Raw genomic sequence first — 15,585 nt, forward strand, 5'->3', positions numbered from 1 at the left:
TAGGGAGGGTTGCCTAAGTTCACGAAAGAGACATTAATGAGAAAGAGACTTATCCTTTCAGAGACTGCATTGGACATTGAGCATATTCCGAAGATGGCAGATCCTGTAAACCCACATCGTAGGGCTAAACTGATAATAGGCACATTGATCGGAGTTGTAGTAGTCACCATATTTGCGGTAGTGATCAGTTCCTACATGGTGGCTCACAGGCAAGAGGGGAAGGTTCAGGGAGCACCCACACCTATTACCCCAGGGCATAGTGGTGTTAGTATTAGCGAACAGGAATCATCGGAGTTGAGAGATGTTCGCAGACTTCACATGGATTTGTCAAAGGGTGATTTTAAGCTTAACGCGTATGCAAGGTTGCTGTATGAGTATGTTGATGCGATGGATGTGAAGGATTGTTATGTGTGCATGCAGTTGCCTGCTTCAGTGGATGAGGGTATCAAGTATCATCATCTCCCATTGACTTATGGGATTTCTTGTAGCATATGGCTCAGTTTATTTTATGACAGGAGACAGTTCGAGTATTTCTTCTCAAATTTTGACACGGTACTTCCCGAGGTGCCAGCAATCAAGCATTTGAATAGATATGACCTGGATAAGAAAGAGGACAGACTCCTGAAATATTTTAGACCGACTGTGAAACTGGATACGGCGCATGCTCACAGGAATAACCTGACATGTGCGTTATCAGAGATAGAGAAGAAATTCATAGACCAAGTAGAGGACAGGTATAGAAAGTTGACCGAGACACGACACACCGGAGAGAGCCCAGTAGATTGGACGGACGAGGAGAGAGCTCACAGATCTAAGGGAAGTTATGGACCAATAGCATTGGATGAGGCACAGAGAGGGAACTTGTGTATTGCACGGCCTCAATCCAAGACGGAGAAGGTCGCAGTAGGACATAGCATTTGTTCTCAGACTTTTACAATGGAAGCTTATGCTAAGAATTTTATGCAAGGTCCAGTAGAAGTAATCCCGACAGTGTATTATGTTTGTGGGACGAATGCTTATGTCAGACTACCCGACAATTGGTATGGAGTATGCTATTTGGCTATCATATTCCCGAAGATTTATCACACAAGGGACTTGGAGTTGTTAGAGACGAAGCGACCGCCCAGGAAACGTAGGGCTACAAATGCCGGGGCAGTGATTGGGGACATATACGGAGCAATGATACCTAGTATGGGTGTGGTGTTGAATGATGTGAAGATCCGAAGGTTGGCGACTGTAGTTGATGAGTTGTCTATGAACACGGCGAGATCTTTGATATTGGTGGCTGGAGAGATGTTGTCGATCCGGAATATGGTTTTGCAGAATCGCCTTGCTTTAGATGTGTTGTTAGCCAAGGCAGGCGGAGTCTGCAAATTATTGAAAGTTCAGGAATGCTGCACATATATTCCAGACAACTCGAAGGAGATAGGGAAGTACATAGACAACATAACGACTATTCACAAGGAGATTACGGATCTGACGGAGGTGAATGTGTGGGAGAAGATTGGATTAGGATTTGGAAGAGTGGGAACTTGGTTTGCGAATCTGGGAAGGGGATTTCTAGGTTCAGTGTTGAAACCAATTATTATTGCCGTGGTTTGTGTGATCTGTTTGTGGGGATGTGTGAAGGCATGGAAGTGGTATCAAGGAGGCAAGGTTGAAAGAGCTTTAAAGGCAAACGAGAGGAGGTTGGCAAAGCTCCAGGAGCAGCAATATGAGAGTCTTAAGAAACTGGAGGGAGTCCGACATGGAAATGTTATGACTAGCACGGTTTAAATCAGTTCTGAAGAAGGAAATGTAATGGTGTGATGACGGATGTCATCAAAGGGGGGAACTGATGTAGCGTTTAAAAGTTTGAGAATTGTAGGGGTGCGTCATATTCACGGTTAGTCGGCACCCGTATATAACCAAATGTGTACTCAGGGATTTCGTGTGCAATGTATTACAACTGTATAACCTATATCGATTTTAAGTAGAAGTGCTAGCTATGTACAAGCACATGGTAAACGTATTAGAGAAATGTATAGTGTTTAGCTACGGGAAATGCAATGTGGTGTTAGAAATGTGTACCCCAGACTTCGTGTCTGTAGGTTGTTTAGGTTGACCACACATGAAAGAAAGACGTAAATGTCAATACTGTGATTGAAACCTGCTTGTGTAACCGAAGTAGTGGCCAGAATTCGCATATATCGTTGAGGCGAAAGGCCTGGTATTTTCTTATGTTAGCCAAGGGCAATAGGCCAAAAAGGATTTATTCCAGTAGAGGTTTTAGGCTGTAGTAAATTGCAACTTAAAAGATGTGAAGAATGTCTGCTTTGCATGATCTCACCCCAGGTGCAAGGACAGTTGCTCGTTAGTAGAGAAGCTCTTTGTTCATAATTTGAATTATGTAGAGAAAGCCAGACATGGGAGTGTATTGGAATGTGCCAATCGTAACTCCTAGTGCGGATGGCGTCTGGGACTCAAGGCCAAGCGATGGACGATGGAACTGGACAGCGATCTGTGGAAAAGTACTGAAAGACGACCCCGGAAGGAGAGGAGGCGCAAAGGGCGTGTTCGGAGACTTGGGGTACTGTATTAGGGACAGCGCCCCGAGGGTGGAGGCAGAGCAGAGCGGGGCAGCCCAAAGCAGAGGACGGCTAGGCGAAGGGTAGAGGGGGCAACTTAGACCAAGCTCTCTAAGTGAGGACTTCTTATGAAGTTTCACTCTGACACCTTTTATTCGGTGAGGGTCTCAAGGGATTGCTATGTAGGGATGTCACCTAGTACAGAGTAGGGACAGAGATGGTATGGTTCAGTGTCCCTAGTATCGACATTTGCTTGGTAGTGTTCTACCTCATGCTTTTAGAGATTGTACTTTTAGTTATTTTTAGCCGGATGCGGATTCTTCGTAGAGTAGCTTTTGTGTTAGTGCCTATGTACTTGTTGTGCCTCGTGTTGAGGACTTTGTATCTCCAAATCTTCATGTTGATAATAAAAACCAGAGAGCCAAGAGATTAAGTTTCGAGTCTTTGATTATGGAAAATTGCAGACTGTAATTGTGATAACGGTGATTTTCCCTCCATGCTATCAGGCAAGTAAAAAGTTCCATCTGACCAGAGTGGGTTCCAGTAGATAATTACGAGATACTAAAATAGGCCGGAGCAATACTAATGCGATTGGTGGGGTCGAGGGGTCTTTGAACGACAACAGTGCCAGCCTAGATGGAAGGACTTCACGTTTTTTTAATACCTGAGATGACAGTATGGACATCCAAAGACATGAAGAACAGATCTGGCCCCGAAGCAGATTGACTACCTGTTGGCACAAAACTACATGCAGCACAAAATGGTGCAAATGGCAGTGCCAAACGCCACTCGTGCAAACAGTTTTTTGCACGGGTCTTTGATGTGAGCACAATACAGTGCACAACCCGCCTTCCATTGTGGACAGACAACCTCCAATAAAGCTTGTAAAGAGGACATCACAGGCGGAAAAGGCACAAAAGCCCTCTAGGATTCTATGCTAAACAGATTCACTGATTTAAGGTGACCCACTTCAAGTCAAATAATAGCACCAAATGAAACAATGCGTAAACAATGGTCGGTTCAAGTATTTTGTGATATTTCCACACTTAGAGGCAATTTCCGCAAAACTCCGCATTTTACGAGGCGTATAATTTGGCTGATTGTCATTGCACTGAAATTGGCACCAGAGAGTGTATCTCGAGTATAAATGTTGTGCAGGACTCAACTTGCTTACCTCTGAGCCATGTAGCAACTATTGGCACCAGCTAAAATGGATGTGTGATTCTTTGTAAGTACGGCATTGTCCCATTTTGTACAGGTTGCACCATGGAGCGCTGGAGATTTTGAAGCATCGCTGCACTGTATGATTTTTACTGAATCCAGGGCTTGTTTTTTTTTTATTCCTTCTCACTTTTAATTGGGAGCCAAAAGGTCAGTTTAACAATCTCTCGGATGTCCCGTGAGAACTGCGGCTCCCTATTCCTTTCTCCAATCTGTTTGAGGGTGGTGGGCACGCCCGTTGAGGCTACAGCGCCTCCTTGCGCCATGGAGGGAGGCGCCTGTGATCACCCCAGGGCTACTGCCCTGCTTTAAGCGGCACTATTGCCATAGGAGAAGTAAATAGTGACTAATTACCACCAGTGCACGCTATGCCTCCCAGATTCAGTCACGTAATCTTTAAAAATATGTATTTAGCATCGCACACAGAAGTGTAATTTCTCCTTTGAAAGGAAACCTTCATTTTAGAAAGTCGCAATGAGAAGTATTGCTTGGGTGACTGCGACGTCACTTGTACACATAATATATGTATATAGATGCAAATGTGCGTATTTAGATTCATAAATATAGATTTTAATAATTATAAATCACTCAGTGACATTCCTGTCATGTTTGCTCGGTGAGCAGGTAATTTGTCACTCCCATTTCTCGCGGTACAAGGTAGTTTGAGAAAATCAATCTTCGACTTGCTTCATACATCATCCCCAAAAATAGACAGACAGCGCGTGTGGATCTGGGAGTGAAAGGAGACGAAAGTAATGCAGGTCAATTTACCCGGTCCTCCGGCCCCCGCCTGTACGAGGCGGCAAAACACGGGAAACTGGAGTTAGTAAAGCACGTTAGTAAAGCATCGAAAGGTTTAAGGCATTCTGAGAAGGAGTCTGTAGGCAAAGCAGCTCTGCTGGTATTGCAGATCAAAAGCTTTCTGAAAGCTTCCTGAAGGGTTATCACCCATGCGGATGTATTGATATTCCACTTTAAAGACTGCACATGAATCCCTGTTCCTGCCAGTCGGCCTGAGATGTGATTCTGAAGGACAGAGTATAGCAGGGGGCTCACCAAGGGCAGTATTATAGTATACGACGCACTCTCCTTGTTAGCGCCGAGTCTTTTGAATATTAAGACGCATGGCACTATATACGATATATGATTCTTTGGTATTTCACTCACACACTTTTTCAGTCCTGAGTGTTGCTCTGATTATTTTATTGTATTTTTGATGCATTTCAATGTAACATTGATTGTCAGTCCTAAGTAACTGTGGATTTACCAAAGAATATACAAATAGTTACAAATTGCACGGCAGAACCACTGTCTATATACTGCCCATGCATATAAGAGCGCTGGCGTTATATGTGCACCAGCGCTATCTGTATTACAGAAAGGGCTGCACAAGTGTCTGCGGCCATTTTTGTAATACCAAAGTGCCCCCGAGGATGCGCCAAGCGGGCGCACTTGTCCGTTGTGCCCTCGGGGCACTTTGAATAATACTGCCTAAATTGTGTGTGTAGTGGGTGGCGAAGAATGCAAACTAGGTATTTGTCTTTAGTTCCACTTGCTGCCATAAACTAGTTCTGAGAATGCTTGAAGTAGGAAACTGCATTAATTGTTGCGGGGGTGAAATCATACTCAAGCAGCAACCACAATTCTTGTCAGGGCGGAACACAAGCGAGCCCCAAAATAACCTGTGCTCAACCTTCTGGTAGCTTGGCACAAAAGCAGTCAGGATTAACTTAAAGGCAATGTGTAAAATATGTATGCAGCACTTCAAACAGTAATGAAGTGAAAATGCAGCACAAGAAGAATCTCACACCAATTTAGAAAAATAAAGTTGAATTTAATAAATAATTTGAGATAACAAAATCCAATCAGTTGAACCGAAGATATGCAATGTAAAACATTTAAGTGAGAACAGTGTTTAGCCGTACGAAGCACCAAATGTGGTTATCTGGTAGTGCCAGATCGGGTCAGACACAAGTTCAGGCCAGCCATGATAGAGCACAGGCCCGTTACAGAGACCTATTTAGATCAGCTCAACAAAGTATCTTAGATCCTGGTGCAACGTCTTTGCGGCGTTGCTTTGGGAGGCTTCATGCCGTCCGGTGTCGAGGGGCTGCGAGGGCAGCGATGCAATGTCTTGCACTGTGCTGTATCTGTTCTGATGAAGCTGTGTGGCAAGGCTTTGTGATGATTTGTTTCATGCCGTGTTGGTTCCGATGAAGCTGGCAGCTGGGTGGCCAGGCTCAGGAAGTCTTTGAGTAACTTTGTGCTGTATTTTGTGAAGAGCACAGCTGGACTGGCAAAGCACATCTATCCCCACTTTGTAAGATGCAGGACTGGAGGGGACCCACCTGGGGGTTAGGAGTCATAGCAAGCAGAGTTGAGGTTCTGTGTTCAAGAGAGTTAGAGCCTTTTCTGTCCCTGAGGGTCTGATCAGGCGGCCAGCCAACTAGCCCTTGGAGTCACTCTGGTGGCCCTGGGTTCAAGATGTAGGTCCAGTCCTTTTCACTCATGCAGCAGGCCAGCATGGCAGAGGGAGTAGCAGGGTTGCAGCTTAGCAGTCCTTATTGCAGCCAGGCAGCACAGAAGTCCTTCTTTTGAGTCTTCCACAGGTCCAGATGTGTACTGAAGAGTTGTGTCTGAGGGTTCTATACTTATACATAGTGCCAGTTTTGAAGTGGGAGAAGCTTCTAGAGTCCTCCCCCAACAGAGGTATCTGGAAATGTCTGCCTTTCTGCCTTGTCCCCAGTTTGTCTGGGGGCATAATAGACTAGTGTGAAACCCTTTTTGAGTGTGCTGAGGCAGAGTCTTTGTGAGGTGCAATTGTGGTAGGTGATAGCTCTGTCTCCCCCATCAAGTCGTCAGAGATGGCCCACCCTGCCAATACCTGTTCTCTCTTTATCTCAGTGGTTGGGAGAAATACACAAAGACCAACTGCAGCTAAATCAAGTCACATGACCCAGTATACAGGCTGCAGGTACCAAATGGTTGGGACAAGAAAATGCCAACTTTCTAAAAGTGGCATTTTCAGAATTAGGACTTAAAATGCAACGTTAACATAAAGATGGTTTTAAATTACTATTCTTTAGAGACCAAACTTGACTTCCCTACTTGCCCCCAATTAAAAGTTATCCCTTATTAAATGTAATAAGGTAACCCAATGTTATCTTGTGGGAGAGGTAGCCCTTGCAGTAATGACAAACTCATTTAAGAGTTTTTCACTACCAGGACATCTAAAACCTAAATATACGTGTCCAAGTTTTTAAATATACTGCACCCTGCCCTCTGGGCTTTTTAGAGTCTACCCAAAGGGTGACTTAAAGGTTTAAGCCTGACAAAAGGCTTATTTTCCCAGGTCGAAATGACAGTTTACTGAACATACAGGCTGCAATGGCAGGCCTGAGATGTTTAAAAGGCTACTTCAGTGGGTGGCACAATTAGTGCCACATGTCCACTTATAGCATTTAATTTACAGGCCTGCGGTACCTGTAAAACCAATTTACTAGGGACTTACAAGTAAGTTAAATGTGTCAATTTGGTTTAAGCCAATTTAACCATGTTTAAAGGAGAGACCACAAGCACTTTAGCAGTGATAATGTGTGCAGAGTTCTAAAAGTCAAATGAAACGGATTCAGAAAACAGGAGGGTGAAACCAACAGTTTAGGGGTGACCCTGTAGAGAGGGCCAAGTTCAACATTTGCATATATCTCTCAGCATACATGCACTCCACTTATTATCCTTGCATAGACTGCACAGATATTGAGTGGCGTTCTTTGACCAGTTGTCGTGCATGAAGCTGCAGGATATGTAAAAAGGATATGTAAGGGAATGTTTAGCAAATAATAAGAAGAATATGCGTAATTTTATTCAACACCTTGGTGAACAGCCAAGCTTTCTTTTGTTGAGGCAACATGAGGCGGCTTTGACAGTCTCGGGGTGATTACGGTAAGGTGTTCCAGAATGCTACTGCCCTCCCAGTCAAACTTTCTGCCTCCAAAAATGGAAGATTAAAAAGAACTGGGAATGAGGAATATGTTAATTTATACTGCATACTTGTAGAGCTGCAAGACACTCTCCTCTCCACTGGAGCTAGAGGTTCTGAAGAATCAGACGGATTATCCGCAAAACAAGAAAAATCCGAAGCAACAAGGTATCCATGTCTCCTTTACATGGCCATTGAAGTGTACCTATGATGATGCTAAAATGACAAAACGTTGGCACAAATAATGCCACGAGGATGTCAGTCCCACATGGCTGCTTCCAAGCAACCCAACATAGTGAGCTTAAACTTGGCCAAAAAAAAGAGTAGCTTTTTGTGGGGTGACCACAAGCATGACCCCCTCCTCCTCCACGCTCGAGATACCCTTAGACCAAAACACATTTCCACTCACCCGGCTCCCCTCAGTGAGCTTCCGGTTGTCAAAGCTTCAAGACCATGCCATCAAAACCCGAAGAATTCTGAGACCATTACATAGCCATCTTGAATAAAAACAACTAGCCAATGAATCTGAAGTTCGCTTACACTATATAGGAAACTACTAATGATGTGAAAAAAACACAAGCTTTAAGATGTCTTGGTGTAGGTGGGAAATTAACAATAAGCAAAACAATTACCAGAGCTTTATTCTGAAATGACCCGGAAAAACACAGCATTGCTACTGCCACAGCGGGCTTCCTGTAAACCATCTCGTTATATCACATAAACAGTTGAAAACTGAAAGTGGCAACTGAGACTCATCGTGAAGTGTTACAGAAGAGTAGACTGATCCCATAACTGATGCAGGGTCGGGTGGAAAGGACTCGTTGACTCACTATGGACAGCAGGGGTCTTTGCATACCTTTCTACTTGTTATATATAGGTGGATTAGGGTTTGCTCTATTGTGTAAACGGCCCCAGGAAAATATTAGCACGAGCACAATGTATCATTCCTCTCAATCAAAAGTCAGGCACCATGGACTCGATTTTTATATGTTCAATATCATTTCATGTCTTTGTTTGAGAAATTATCAACTTTAGTTGTTCAATACACTTATGGCGGCCCTGCCACCCTGATAACTGAACATGGAGCAATATCGAAAACCTGTTATATAACTTCACAGTCCAATAAATATCGATATTACTTTATTATAATTTAAAAAAGGAAATAGGCTCGCCTCACAAAAAGACTAAAAATGGAACCAGTGGTTATTAATTTCTATGTGAATTCGCACATTCAATTAAATAGTGACAGTAAAAGAAAGGTGGTGCAAGTTGTTTAAAATATAATTACAATGGGCTCAATAAATGAGATTAAAGAGGTTACATGTTAGTAACCTGTAAGAATATATTATCGCAGTTGTTATACAACACAGTGTTTTTTTTCAAATCCCTTCCTATTACCAATTTATAGGCTTGAATTAATCTAAAATTCACTCAGACTATTGAAACGTAGCACCTGCCACATCAAAATAAGAATGAACAATACACAAATTACAGATCAACAAATGTCACGGGTCCTTAAAAAGTGGGATGTTGTGAGAACTGGTCTCCTGTAAAGGGGGAAACTGTGAGAACATGGGACACTGTGAAGTGGCAAGTTGTAAGACTATATGTCACTCTGAGGTGGAAAGTTGTGAGAACATGGGTCCCGAGGAAGTGGCAAGTTGTAAGAATATGCTTCATTAACAAGTAAAGATTTGTAGTAACAGGGGTCACTGTGAATTACGTCACTCTAAAGCGGGGAGGCCATTAAACATGCGTCAGAGTGAAGTCTTTCTTCGCTGTCAGACATCACTGAATGCTGCCTAGAACAGTAAAAGCTCACAGAGTCTCCTCAGAGTTGAGGACATTGTCATCCGACCGTGATTCGTATAACAGTCCGTTGTCACCAGCTCCAGCTTTAGGAGTACCAGTTTGGGTCCACCCATTAAAGATAGAACGGGTCTGAACCAGAGCTTCCTGGATGCGTTCTAACATGGAGATGAGACTTCCACATCTTCATCAGCTCCCTCGCTAGCTTTCAACCGACGGCTCTCATCTGCCCATGTGCCTAAAGAAAAAAATATTTCAAGATGCCACACTGCATCCAGGGTTCTCTGATGCTCTAACCAGGCACCTGCCATTCTCCTCTCTCCTTATTACCAGCACTTACTTATTTATTTATTTATTTATTTATTTATGTATAGTATTTGTAGGGCGCTCTGTAACCAGACTTGTATCCTGGCTCTAAGAGCAGTATTTGTCTAAAGGAAGGGAAAATGCCAAGAATAGTCCATCATTACAGGCATCCATTACTTAGGGAACAACCAGGCTTTCCAAGATTTCCTAAATTTCAACAAGTTTGTCAGTGATCTCAGATCAGGTGGCAGCCTGTTCCATAGCTGAGCAGCTTTAATTTAAAAGGCGCGTCAACCTTGTCGGACCTTTCAGAACTTGTGTTCCTGAACAAGGTTAAAAATAGCTGACCAAAGAGCCCTCCTCAGACCATATCTTGTCAGTCTATTTTGCAGCAGTACAGGGCCCTTACTTTGAAGGCCTTTAAACACAATACACACTGACTTAAAAAGGATCCTCTGCTCCACAGGGAGCCAATGGAGTTACCTAAGGGCCCTGGATGCCAAGGAAGTCCATGATCTGTTCGATGTCAATTTAGCTGCAGCAACCTGGACTCTGTGCAGTTTCTAAATCAGGTAGTCAAGGGCTCCTAAGAGGAGAGCATTACAATAATCCAGGCTATGATTATAACACTCTGTGCAACTAAAGCCCTTGCATGTGCAGGTAGGACAGGAGACAACTTTTTTGGCCATGAAGCAATGCAAAACAAACACCAGCCACTTGGTTTACATGCTTTTCGAAAGAAAGATGACCATCAAAGGTGACTCCAAGATTGCATACTACCCTCGAGGAGCACTGCTCAATCTCAGTGGGTAGTGGTCAAAAGTTCGGGGGTAATGGCATTGGGATCTTCTTCGCTGAACAACACTCACTACTCTCATATGGATCTCAACAAAGGCATGACTGTAGTCTTCTTCCAGCTGAGTGGTACTAAGCCAGATTTTAGGAATTGATTACAGTATTGCAGCACTAGCAGCATTAGCTCATCTGCCTATTTTTTCCACTATGTGGGAGGGAGAGGGTCTAGAGGAAATCCAGACATAGTAGACATGGCAATTGTTTGAAAGCTTTCCTCAGTGATTGGTTAAAAAAAAATTCAATCCTGCAGTTCATGTTCTCAAAATGGTCCTGTTTGTCACCATTCATAAGCCTAAATGTCGCTGACGCGTCTGTCTTGAATAAGGAAACAACGTCCTTAACGGTGCTGCCATTGGTAGGTAAAGTAACAGGTTTGCATCAAGAGAACCACGGATATTCTCTATGATCTTGCTAATCCTCTATTTAAAGAAGAATGCCAGTTCCTCACACAGCTTCTGCGTGGGGATAATGTTTTGTTATAAGCAGTGCGGGTTAGATAGCTCTCAAAAAATGTCAAAACGTTTTTTGAACTGTTAGCGAAAGCTAAAATAGAGTTCGCATAAAAGTTAGCTTTTGCTGTACAAATATACTTTTTGTACTTATTTAATGCCGACTTTAGGTAATTTTTATCTTCTTCTATATAATGCCAACGCCATTTCCTTTCCAGTTACCTATAAACTAATGTTGCGGCTTTTATTGACTCACTGTACCATGGGGTGTAGTCGATTGCGGGGTTTTAAATTAGTGAAGGGGACTATTTTATCAAAAGTTTCTCATTACATATAATGCCCCCCCCCCCTCCTTATTAAGCCGGGTTCTGTTGAGGGTCTTAAATCCCAAGGGACATGCTTTATCTAGATCTACCACTGAATCAATAGTCGTCCAGGTTTCTGTAACAAATAAAGCATCCCAGGTTCCTGACTCTAACAGCAGGTTAATTTCTTTTGAGTGCTTTACTTGGGACCTAGCATTAAGTAGCCCACATTTCAGACAGGCGGACGTTTTAACCGCTGCATATTTAACATGAAACAGTGGCTTGGGCTCTGGTTCTGCCCTAGCAGGAGGTTGGGAAGTCTGGGGCTGCTTACCAATTAATAGAAGTTACTCTTTTGTGTACACTATCCTAGTATCTGTAAGAGATTTACCAGCCCTGTGGACATCAGGAAGGCAACCGGCTTAGACCTGTCACATCAGGGCCCTCAGAATACCTCTTATAGAAACGCTTGGCTTATGGCCAGCTCTCTTAGTATGCAATATGAGTTCTATGGCAGTCATACTAAATCAAAAATATCTGAACACCTTATACATGTACATATGTAAAGGTTTACATACAGCAAAAACCTAGCGGTGAAGCAGCATTTGAACAAGGACGAGAACCCAGGAGTAGGACTTTTCTGATGAGAAATAGTTCATTGAAGAGACGTGTCTTCAGCATCTCCCTGAATTGTGGGAGGGTTTGAGCTGGTCTGAGTTTGAGTATTTAGAAGTTGGAAGTATGTTTCAAACGCGTGAACTACAGGTCTTAAGAACACCACAGACGAGGACATAAACCACTTGCCTAATGTGGTTCAAATTCCGCATGGCATGCAATGTACTCACATCACACGGACTCATCTACACATAGGTATTTAACTCCCTTAATCATTAGGGTGTACTAGGAACCCCCTAGCTCTATCAGAAACTGTGGCCAAGTAGGAAGCTGCTATCTGATATATGAATGGCTTGCACTTACCCGAATAAGCAGAGCATCTGTAGATGTCATTTCAAGATGCTAAGGTCAGCTTCAACATCACAGTGGCGCTGGGGACTTTGTGTGACTACATGTGTCGTCATGTGAACCATTCACACTGTGAATATGCCGCACTACTGCCACTGAGAAACAGAAAAGTGTGAGTATGGCAGGCGTACCCTGTGCACGGGACTGGTTACAGGATCAGCGTGGACATGGCCATGTCACACCGGTTATTTTATCATGACTCCCGCACGACCTCACGGTTTAAAACAGCAGCGATCAAGGAATCGCTGTTGATGTACCAGAGTGTGCTGGAGTTTGGCCTGAGTAACTGATCACCCCTTGGCATTATTACATTACAAATCTGCGTCAAAAGAAAAAATATGCTTAGCTTCTGTAGTACGCCGATAAAGTTTTATTTTGCTTGGCTGAACTTCATGCAACGTAGTTATAAAATATAAAAATCTAAATTTAAAAGCCGTACTACCTTGGTTTAAAACTATCAATGGTATTACGATGCTACGATAACACGAAGTTGCATGCACTTTAACCAAACAAAATAATATCTTTACACAAACTGTACATCTCAGGTATTTCCGTTCACAAAGATGCCGGGTTTGCTGCTTTAGGCAGCGCCACCAGCACCGCAGACCCGCCCAGAAAATCCAGTACTCCAAAATTGTGAAAATGTGGAATATTATCAGCAAACCTGATAGCAGATACCGGGCGGGGCAACAGGGATGGCAAAGAGGATGGCACAACCAGAGTGGGTTTGATTAACAAAAATGGCTGGGCTGCTCGAGGAGTGAAAAACAATGCAGCCTCCTGAAGGGGGATCTGGATTCATCGAAGGTGCTCACTCTGGTGGGCTAGCTTAAAAAAAGCACAATCACCCTCACACACTAGGTGGCATACTCATCCAAGCAAGGCTCCTTCACCATTAACTGATATTGCTATGCGGACTCATCCAGAGCGCTTGGATTTAAGTGGAATTTGTGTTGGGTGGTATATGAGAAAAGTCTTTTAACATTGCATTTAGAGGAGAAGGCATATTGCTTTATTAGGTGTATGTTTCTTCTTTCTTCCTATACAGGCTTAGAAAGTTAAAAGACATGGTCAAGAATAAATTATGCCACCTCCCTGGTCTTGTCTTGTCTGTGGGCGGCATGTTTGGCCCTATTTTTCTATTATCAGAAGTCACAGTGCTTTTATCAGGACCTAACTATTCTAAACCTGTTGACAATCAGTTTCCACCTTTTGTTAAACCTAATAGGAATAATGTGGGTGATTGGGTAGAAATATACCGTGTCCTTCTTCGTTCACATGTTGCTAAGGAAATTATCCTGCAACACTGAAGCCGGATGTAAGTAGTCATCAATGTGGACCATATCACACATATTTAGGTGTCGTATTATCCTATTAGATACTGGAGAAATACCCCATGTGATCACCAACACAATGCACCAAAACATCGACACACAACAACACATATGTAGTCAGTACAAATCACATCATGAAATTAATTTTCCACATTGTTTTATTGATAGATTGCTGACCAAGACTAATACGAATGTATGACGGAATTCTGTATGCGTTTTTCACACATGGCTTAGGAACTCCGTCATTTGAATGAATGCATCTTTAGCACGCATTTGTTCTGCACGCAAGTCATTTTAAGGACTTGCCTTAGGGGGGCACTGGATATTGGATTTGTTTAATTTACTATTCCAACGCCAGCCTGCGCAACAGTAGGGAAAGTGTTGGGCTTTCATTCCAATACCATGCCACCAATGTGCCCCCCTAAAGCAAGTCTTTGTGATGCTTTGTATGCAGAATGATTGTATGCTAAAGATGCATTCGTTCTGCTGCTGGCGCTGTGAAGGCACAGCATGATTCCAGCTTCGGCCTGAAGGACGTTTCCCGCTAATACTCCCTATGGTAATCGGATTGGGAGTGGGCGGGTGGGAATCCCTGTCACATTCAGACAGCTATTCATGATTTCCTCTGTACTTCCTCATTTCTCAGTGGAACCTCAAAGTTTTTATTCTATTCTCTGGTAAGCCTGAACCCCCAGGGGCAGCATTACCTCGATCTCCCTCCCCCACCGGCCCACCCTCAGCATCTGTACTTATGGAGTGGAATAACAGCTACATTACTAGGGGTTAAGAGGCAATGTTCAAATAAAACATCTACAATTTTTCTGATAATGGTTTGCTTGATGCTGGCCTTACAGCCGAGTTTGATCTTGGACAAACTTTTATGTCCGAGGAAAGTGGTATCTCACCACTGGTCAATTTAAAGATAAGCTATCAGCCTTTTCTGTGTTCTGTCCTCCATTTTTATATCATTCTTGTTTGCTAAAGTATGACATAATACTTTATAATGTGCTTCCCTCTAATAAGAAATTATCATTGTATATTTCATGTCTATGTCATTGAATTATATTATTGAACTACTGACTAATTTTGCAGTAAATTGACCCAATCTCTTCCCGAGTTGGTCTTGGCAGCTTAAAATCAGCAACTGCTCTCTTTTGTGTGTGTTTGATCTGACACCGATTGTGATTGACGTCTCATGTGACCCTCCATGCTACCTTGCTTATTAAAGATAAGGAAGCATCATCAAAAGGCAGTTCATGCCATTCCTGGATATGCAGTTAAAACGTGAAGGCTAAGCCAGAAAGGAACCCAGAGAGTTCAAATACATGCTGCAAAGAACAGATGGCATTGTGGGTTTCAACATTTGAAACCCTGCAAAGCAAGGCAGCCCTTAATGGTTGATAAAATGAGTGCCATCGAGTTGGCTAATAAAAACAGCTAATATCAGCCCTGATGTGTTGTGCATTATTAAAATTAAAGAGGGAGATTTCAAATTAAGCTACATTGAAGGCAGATTCGGGAAGGAAAGCCCACAGCCTCTCCTTGTTGTGGTAAAGAAATAGAATGAATTAACAGTTCTAAAAATCATACTTGCTGCATTTCAGAAAACACATACTTTTGTTGCAACAAAGACTAAGAGATAGTGAACTCAAATTTATTGTCAACACTGAAATGTTAAGAGCCTGAGAGGCCATTAATCCACTAAACCGCCTTTCGCTGCCTATTGAGCCACATCTC

General features: G+C 42.9%; 1 protein-coding gene across 3 annotated transcripts in view; it reads right to left on the reverse strand.

Annotated features, from left to right (window-relative positions):
* Nucleotides 1-15,585, reverse strand: part of TAFA2 (TAFA chemokine like family member 2) — a 1,225,759-nt gene that overhangs the window by 471,961 nt on the left and 738,213 nt on the right. The gene's annotated exons all lie outside the window — the stretch shown is intronic.

This window comes from Triturus cristatus, chromosome 4_1, assembly GCF_964204655.1.
Source record: "Triturus cristatus chromosome 4_1, aTriCri1.1, whole genome shotgun sequence".
Lineage (NCBI taxonomy): Eukaryota > Metazoa > Chordata > Amphibia > Caudata > Salamandridae > Triturus > Triturus cristatus.